The following is a 6,485-nucleotide window of genomic DNA, read 5'->3' as shown; positions in this document are numbered from 1 at the left end:
TCAGAGTTCATCCCAAAATCATTCATTGCGGAAATCGTAGGTGTGTGCAATGCGATCAATCCGAGCTCTTCATTTCCAAATCGATGATACCTGAAACCAAAACTGTAAACCGTAAGCACGAAGCTTAGTAAGTCCCCCAGAGCATACCCCCCACACAATCCACATAACACATACCATATTAGCTATAAAAGCTACATGTATCACATAAGCCATGCATACATAAACCTGTAAGGATGCCATGGGCTACCCCACATGGTCTTTACCTAGTAATGCCATGGGCTACCCTACATGGTCTTACATCCAATGCCATGAGCTACTCCACATGGTCTTTACCTAGGAATGCCATGAGCTACCCCACATGGTCTTTACCTAGGAATGCCATGGGCTACCCCACATGGTCTTACATCCAATGCCACGGGCTCCCCCCGGGGTCTTCCATGCAAGTATCACAAAGACAACTAGCATAACACATATCATATAATCACGAACATACCACTTAGCATAAAGCTAACTATCATACCACATATCTCTACTACAGCTAGTGTACCACATAACATAAAATGGGTCGGCCTTGGTGCCTTAGACCCATTGGTATTGTGAGAAGACTCACCTCACACTGCAGAAGCTTCCCGCATGAATTCCTTAGTTGCTGCCCCGCCAGCTTCCCGAGCTGTCACTACCAATCAATATACCCAATTAGCAATTGGGTCCCATACCAAAATCCTTAATCCATGCATGGGGTAAAATGACCATTCTACCCCTGGCTGTAACACCCCGTTGATTTATTTAATAAATAAATAAATTAATGAACGAATAGTAGCCCTAAAATAAATAATTATATGTCAAAAGCTGGTATCGAGGAGTTAATTGTTACAATTTTAGAAGCTGGGGGTTAAAAGTGCTAGTTCTGGATTCAATTTGAAAAGAATTTCAGAAGTCAGAGTGCGTTTGGTAATTAATGGATTTAAATTGAGAAGATTTAAAGGCTTAAGGGGGCTGATTGGTAATTTAGGGATCTATTATAAAAGGAATTTATGGGATCAGGGTTTAAAAGGTAAATTTTGGATTTATGTTGAAAACAAAATAGGGAGGAGGGACCAAAAGTGTATTTGTGGCAATGAAGTTTGGTTGGAGTCACGGGATTAACCCGATTCTTTCACCCTCTCGTTAATCAGGTGCAACCAAAGAACCCTAAACCTAAGGACACGATCCAGCAGCCGCCACCATGAGAAGTTATTCCAGCCGCCGCCTCCGGTGTTGAGTTCGACCGCCACTCCACCCTACCACAACATCCTCGCCGACGAAGCGCCACCACAGCAGCCATGATACCGGTGACGTGGTGTGCGGCCATAGGAACCGCTGAAGACTGGGGAGCGGCGTCGCACGGGCTGTGAGCAACCAGGAGGCTCTCGGTAACGCCAGCCGCCTTCGCACTCTCGTTCCTCCCCATAGGCTCGACGTCAGGTACGTTGCTACTGCCGGCGACAGTTTTGGCGGCGATTTTCATTTTTCCGGCGTCGTCAGCCGCCATGTAGGTGGCTGATTATGTGTAGGCTCGAGTAGTTGTATTGTTGTTGATATCCGTGACGTTGTTTGAGCAATTTGGGACGGAAAACCCACCGCCACCACCTCATGGTGGTGGCTGCCACCATTTCTACCACCCCTTTGCCGCCACCAGCCACCGTAGGAGGTGGCTGTGTGTGTATTTATTATTTGCGATGTTGTATGTGTGATTTTTATTTGGACAGGAACCACCACCACCATTGGAAATGGTGGCCGCTGTGCCGCTGCTGTTGCTACTGGACCTCCGTACGCCACTGTGAAGTGGGTGGTCGTGTGCATTCCCGAGCAAGAGACGTATTGTATGGTGTGTGTTTTGTCTAGCCGGAAAATCAAGAACAGCCACCGCCACCACGAGCCACCGCCGGCCACCACTAGAGTGGTTGTGTGTGTGTTATGTTAGTTAGTGTTTGTTTGTTTATTTTTGGATTAAAGCATTGTAATTGTAATTACCAAAAGAATAATGAAAAGAAACTCAAACCACCACCCGAGGTGGTAGTGGGTGGTGGCCCACAAGCAAAACCCTAATGGGCTTAAAGATTAATGTTGGGCCTATTGGGCCATGTTTGGGTGGAAACCCTAATTTGGGTGTAGAAAACCCTAATTGTGAGCATTTGGGCCTTGGACTTATTGGGATCCATCTTTGGGCCATTGGGATTGGATTGTGTATTAAGCCCAAATTATTCCATATCATTTTTCTAGTAGAGTAAAGGACTTAATGGAGTAAGTCCTTAATGGGTTAAGTGAGAAAAACTTAACCCTAATCGTCATTTTATGTGAAACCCTAATTTCACTTGGGCCTTAAGTTGGGCCTTTCTATTGGGTTTTGGTAATTGGGCCAATAATGGGCCATCCAAGAATGATTATATGGACTAGAATATTTAAATGGACTTTAGGGAAAGGCCCATATGAGGGTTTGGGCCCAATTTTCTAGATGGGCCATAGTTTGGACCTTGATGGTTATATGGTATTGGGCCCTTAGAATGCCAAGAGTTGGACCAAGAATAAATGATTGGGCCTTAAGGCAAGACCATGTAGAGGTTTGGGCCCAATTTGGAAAATTTGGCCATAGTTGGGCCTTGGTCCATTATTAGACTTTTGGGCCCTTGGATTGGGCCTTGGGCTTAAATCAAGCTAAGATTGGGGTAAAGCAGTATTTTACCCTAAGCATGGACTTATGGTTATGTGTTAGAACCCAATTATTAATTGGGTGTTATATGTTGACAGATTCAGGAACCTGTCATCCAGCAGCTAGGGTTTTATCAGCGGGACTTCAGCAGTGTGAGGTGGGTCCTCTTCCAGTAGGAACGGGTCTAAGGCCACAATGTCAGTCCGTTTAGATGTTAGTAGTACCGAACTTCGGTCCGATGCCGGGCAGGGCCCTATGCAGTGATTTAGCTTACATGTTATATGTTATGTGTTCCGGACTTCGGTCCGATGCCGGGTAAATCTCGAGAAGTAGTTATGTATGTTTGATGTCTTTGTGATTCATGCATGTTTATGTTATGTGTTATATGTTCCGGGCTTCGGTCCGATGTCGGGCAAGCCCGATGCAGTATATATGATTATGTTATATCTTTATGTTTTGTTATGTTCAGTACATTCCGGACTTCGGTCCGATGCAGTGGATGGGGCCCAAGTTATTCCGGACTTCGGTCTGATGCCTGGCGGGGCCCGATACAGTGGGCGGGGCCTAAGTTATTCCGGACTTCGGTCCGATGCCGGGCGGGGCCCGATGCAGTGGGCGGGGCCCAAGTTATTTCGGATTTTGGACCGATGCCGGGCGGGGCCCGATGTAGTGGGCAAGGCCCAATATGTGCTATATGTGTTATTGTATGATATGTGGTAGTTTGGGGAGACTCACTAAACTTTGTGCTTACAGTTTTCAGTTTTGGTTTCAGGTACTTAGGTTTCAAAAGAGGATCTCGGGAAGATTGCAGTGCACACACCATTTGTTTAGCCTGAGATGTTTATACTCTGATATACTTGACAGTTGTTATAATATTTTGAGATACATTGCTTATGATTTTTATATGATGTTTATCGACTATGGTTTTTATTATTAAATTAAATGAAATTTTCAGATTGTGTTTTTGGGATGTTTCACTGGCCCAGTACGATCCAAACTTAGGCCCAATCCCAAAACAAAAGCCCAACACTAGGTAGGCTTTCCAAGCCCACTAGTGGCCCATTAATGGCCCAATTTGCCAAATTGGGCCCAACCCCTCTAATGGGCCTTACCTTAACCCCAAACATATTCCTGGCCCAAAACATTTGACTTCTGATGGTCCAGTAAGGCCCAAAGGCCCAAAGTCTGCTGCCTGGCCCAACTTGAGGCCCAAAACACTCCAAGCCCATGACTGATGAGTACGCGGGGCGTACTCCCTTGTACGCTAAGCGTACTGGCTAAAGGTGGTGTACGTTGCGCGTACCTACATGTACGCCCACTGTACTTCTCTGTTAAGACACTTTTCCATTAAGTGCTTAATACTCTACTCAAGAAGCTACAATTACAGATCCAAGTCATCTTCAACGTCTAAAACCATAAAGTTGCTTACTTGATGGCTTTGGATGACCCACATAAGCTCAAACTCCAAAATGATAAACTACTTCCATGGAAATGGTCTTAACTCATGCATGAATCCATTAAGACCTCCAAGATGGCAACTTTCTGCCTTAGGGACCCATTTAGAACTGAGAGTAGCAACTCCAAGTCCTAGAAATCGGATTGAACCACAAAGCTTCAACCTTTGGACCAAAATGGTCCAAAAACTCAATCTAAGAGATCTAAGAAGATAATCACCAATTTTAGATCTTTATACCTTGAAATGGTTAGAAATGAAGCAACAATCCCAGATCTGCAACCTCTCTTTTGAACCACCACCATGCCTTGCTCTTCATTTGCTTGGAAAAATAGATTCACAACACCATAATGCTCTTTAATGGCCTCCAAAGCTCCAAGAACACTCATGGGAGGATTAGGGTTTCGTGGTGGCTGTCTAAAGATGAGATGGAGGCTGGCCAAAGGGGCATATTATTCCTTTTATAGTGGCATAACCCTAAAATTAGGGTTTAGAAACTCTGAGCGTACGCTGGGTATACGCCTCCAACACCTGCGTCCACTTTACACCCCTACGTTGGGCGTACCCCAGCTTACACTGGGCGTACTCACCTGGCTGCCACCTTGCATGAAAACTTTTCCATTCAGGGACCAATTCTGCCAACAACTTCGAAGTACTATAACTTCTTCGTTCTAAGTTCGTTTCCGACGAACTTTATATCTACGGGAAGGTGGTATGAATCCCTACGCTCCAAGCTACACCCCAAGCCTTAAAACCTTTCGGATAAAACCCGAGACCCATAAATGACTGAATCGCCAATTACGCTTATACCCTTGGCCTCCGAAGACACAAACGAGCACTTTCAAAACCGGGTGTTACATGTTGGCCCTGTATGAAGCGGATATATAGCTTGGTACGTGGAGAGATTCTTGACTTGCAGGAAAGTCAAGGTCGAGAATCAGCAGCCGCACGACAAAATGCAACAGTTAGACATCCCCGTTTGAAAACGGGAGGAGATTTACCATGGATTTCATTACAAAGATGCCTCAGACTGTGCGCAAAGTGGATTTGATTTGGGTCATTGTGGATCGATTGACCAAGAGCGCACATTTTATTCCGATTCAGGAGAGTATCTCTGCAGAGAAGTTGGCCGATATATACATCAAAGAGGTCTTGGCTCGGCATGGGGTGTCGGTTTCGTTGGTTTCAGATAGGGACGTCCGATTTACTTCCAGATTTTGGAAGAGGTTCCACGACGAGTTGGGTACTTGCCTGCATTTCATCACGTCCTTGCACCTGCAGACTGATGGACGGAGCGAGCAGACTATTCAGACCTTGAAGGATATGCTTCGAGCGTGTGTATTAGATTTCAGTGGGAGTTGGGATACGTATCTTCCGTTAGCGGAATTTTCGTATAACAACAATTATCACACCAACATTGATTGACCTCATTTTGAGATGCTTTATAGGAGGAAATGTAGGACCCCGATATGTTGGGGTGAGGTCGGTCAACGAGTCATTGGGAGTAACGAAGTGGTACTCAAGACTATCGAGTTGATTCAGCAGGTCCGGAGTAGACTCCAAATAGCTCAGAGTCGGCAGAAAAGCTATGCTGACAAGCGTCGATCAGATCTAGAGTTCCATTTGATTCAGGAAGATGGGAAAGTTGGGCCCTAGGTACATCGGTTTTTTTAGAGTTTTGGCCTGGGTGGACCGGGTTGCTTATCACTTGGATCTGCCCAAGGAGCTTAGTCAGATCTATAACACGTTTCATGTCTCTCAGTTGCGGAAATGTTTAGTGGATGATTCCGCGGTGGTTCCATTGGAGGATATTCAGATGGATGATCGCCTGAATTATATCGAGAGACCGATGGTGATTCTCGACCTGAAGACGAAAGTCTTGAGGAACAAGGTTGTTGAGTTAGTGAAAGTTCAGTGGCAACATCGCAAGGGTTCAGAATGGACGTGGGAGCCGGAGGACAATATGACCGGTGGCGATTTGTCGACTTGCAGATCGTTGCTATGTTCTTCGAGTTCCTTAGGATCCAGATTAAAACCCTTGATGCTCATCAGATCTTAAAGACGAAAACCCTAGTTCCGGATGAGAAGGGTGGTGACACTAGGGTTTCATAAAAGTGGTGTTCAAAACAGATCGGAAATGGTGGTTTGGGAATCAAATCAAATTCATAGGTTGTGTGGTCATGGTGGCGGCAAGGAGAAACGCGATGGTTGGATCTTGTAATCATCGGAGTTGGAGTTTGACAGTCGTAATCACCGCCTTCTTCTGGTGCTATCAACTAGGTGTGTTTTGACTCAGATGCTTCATCATCATTCTTTCAATCATCAAGTTTTGTGATGAATTTT

General features: G+C 45.3%; 1 long non-coding RNA gene across 3 annotated transcripts; it reads left to right on the top strand.

The window, feature by feature from the left end:
- Nucleotides 1-1,128: 1,128 nt before the first annotated feature.
- LOC145160471 (uncharacterized) lies at nt 1,129-3,597 on the top strand. Of its 3 annotated transcripts, none has more exons than XR_013738114.1 (3): nt 1,129-1,464; nt 1,749-2,846; nt 3,462-3,597. It is a non-coding gene; the product is annotated as an uncharacterized LOC145160471 (long non-coding RNA). The 3 variants fall into 3 exon arrangements; XR_013738113.1 differs by having other exon boundaries at nt 1,749-3,004; XR_013738112.1 differs by having other exon boundaries at nt 1,749-3,597.
- Nucleotides 3,598-6,485: the final 2,888 nt, after the last annotated feature.

This window comes from Lactuca virosa, chromosome 2 (assembly GCF_052849685.1).
Source record: "Lactuca virosa cultivar CGN04683 chromosome 2, Lactuca_virosa_CGN04683_v6, whole genome shotgun sequence".
Classification (NCBI taxonomy): domain Eukaryota; kingdom Viridiplantae; phylum Streptophyta; class Magnoliopsida; order Asterales; family Asteraceae; genus Lactuca; species Lactuca virosa.
Note: the sequence above shows the minus strand (reverse complement) of the source record. Positions and strands in the feature narration are given on the sequence as shown.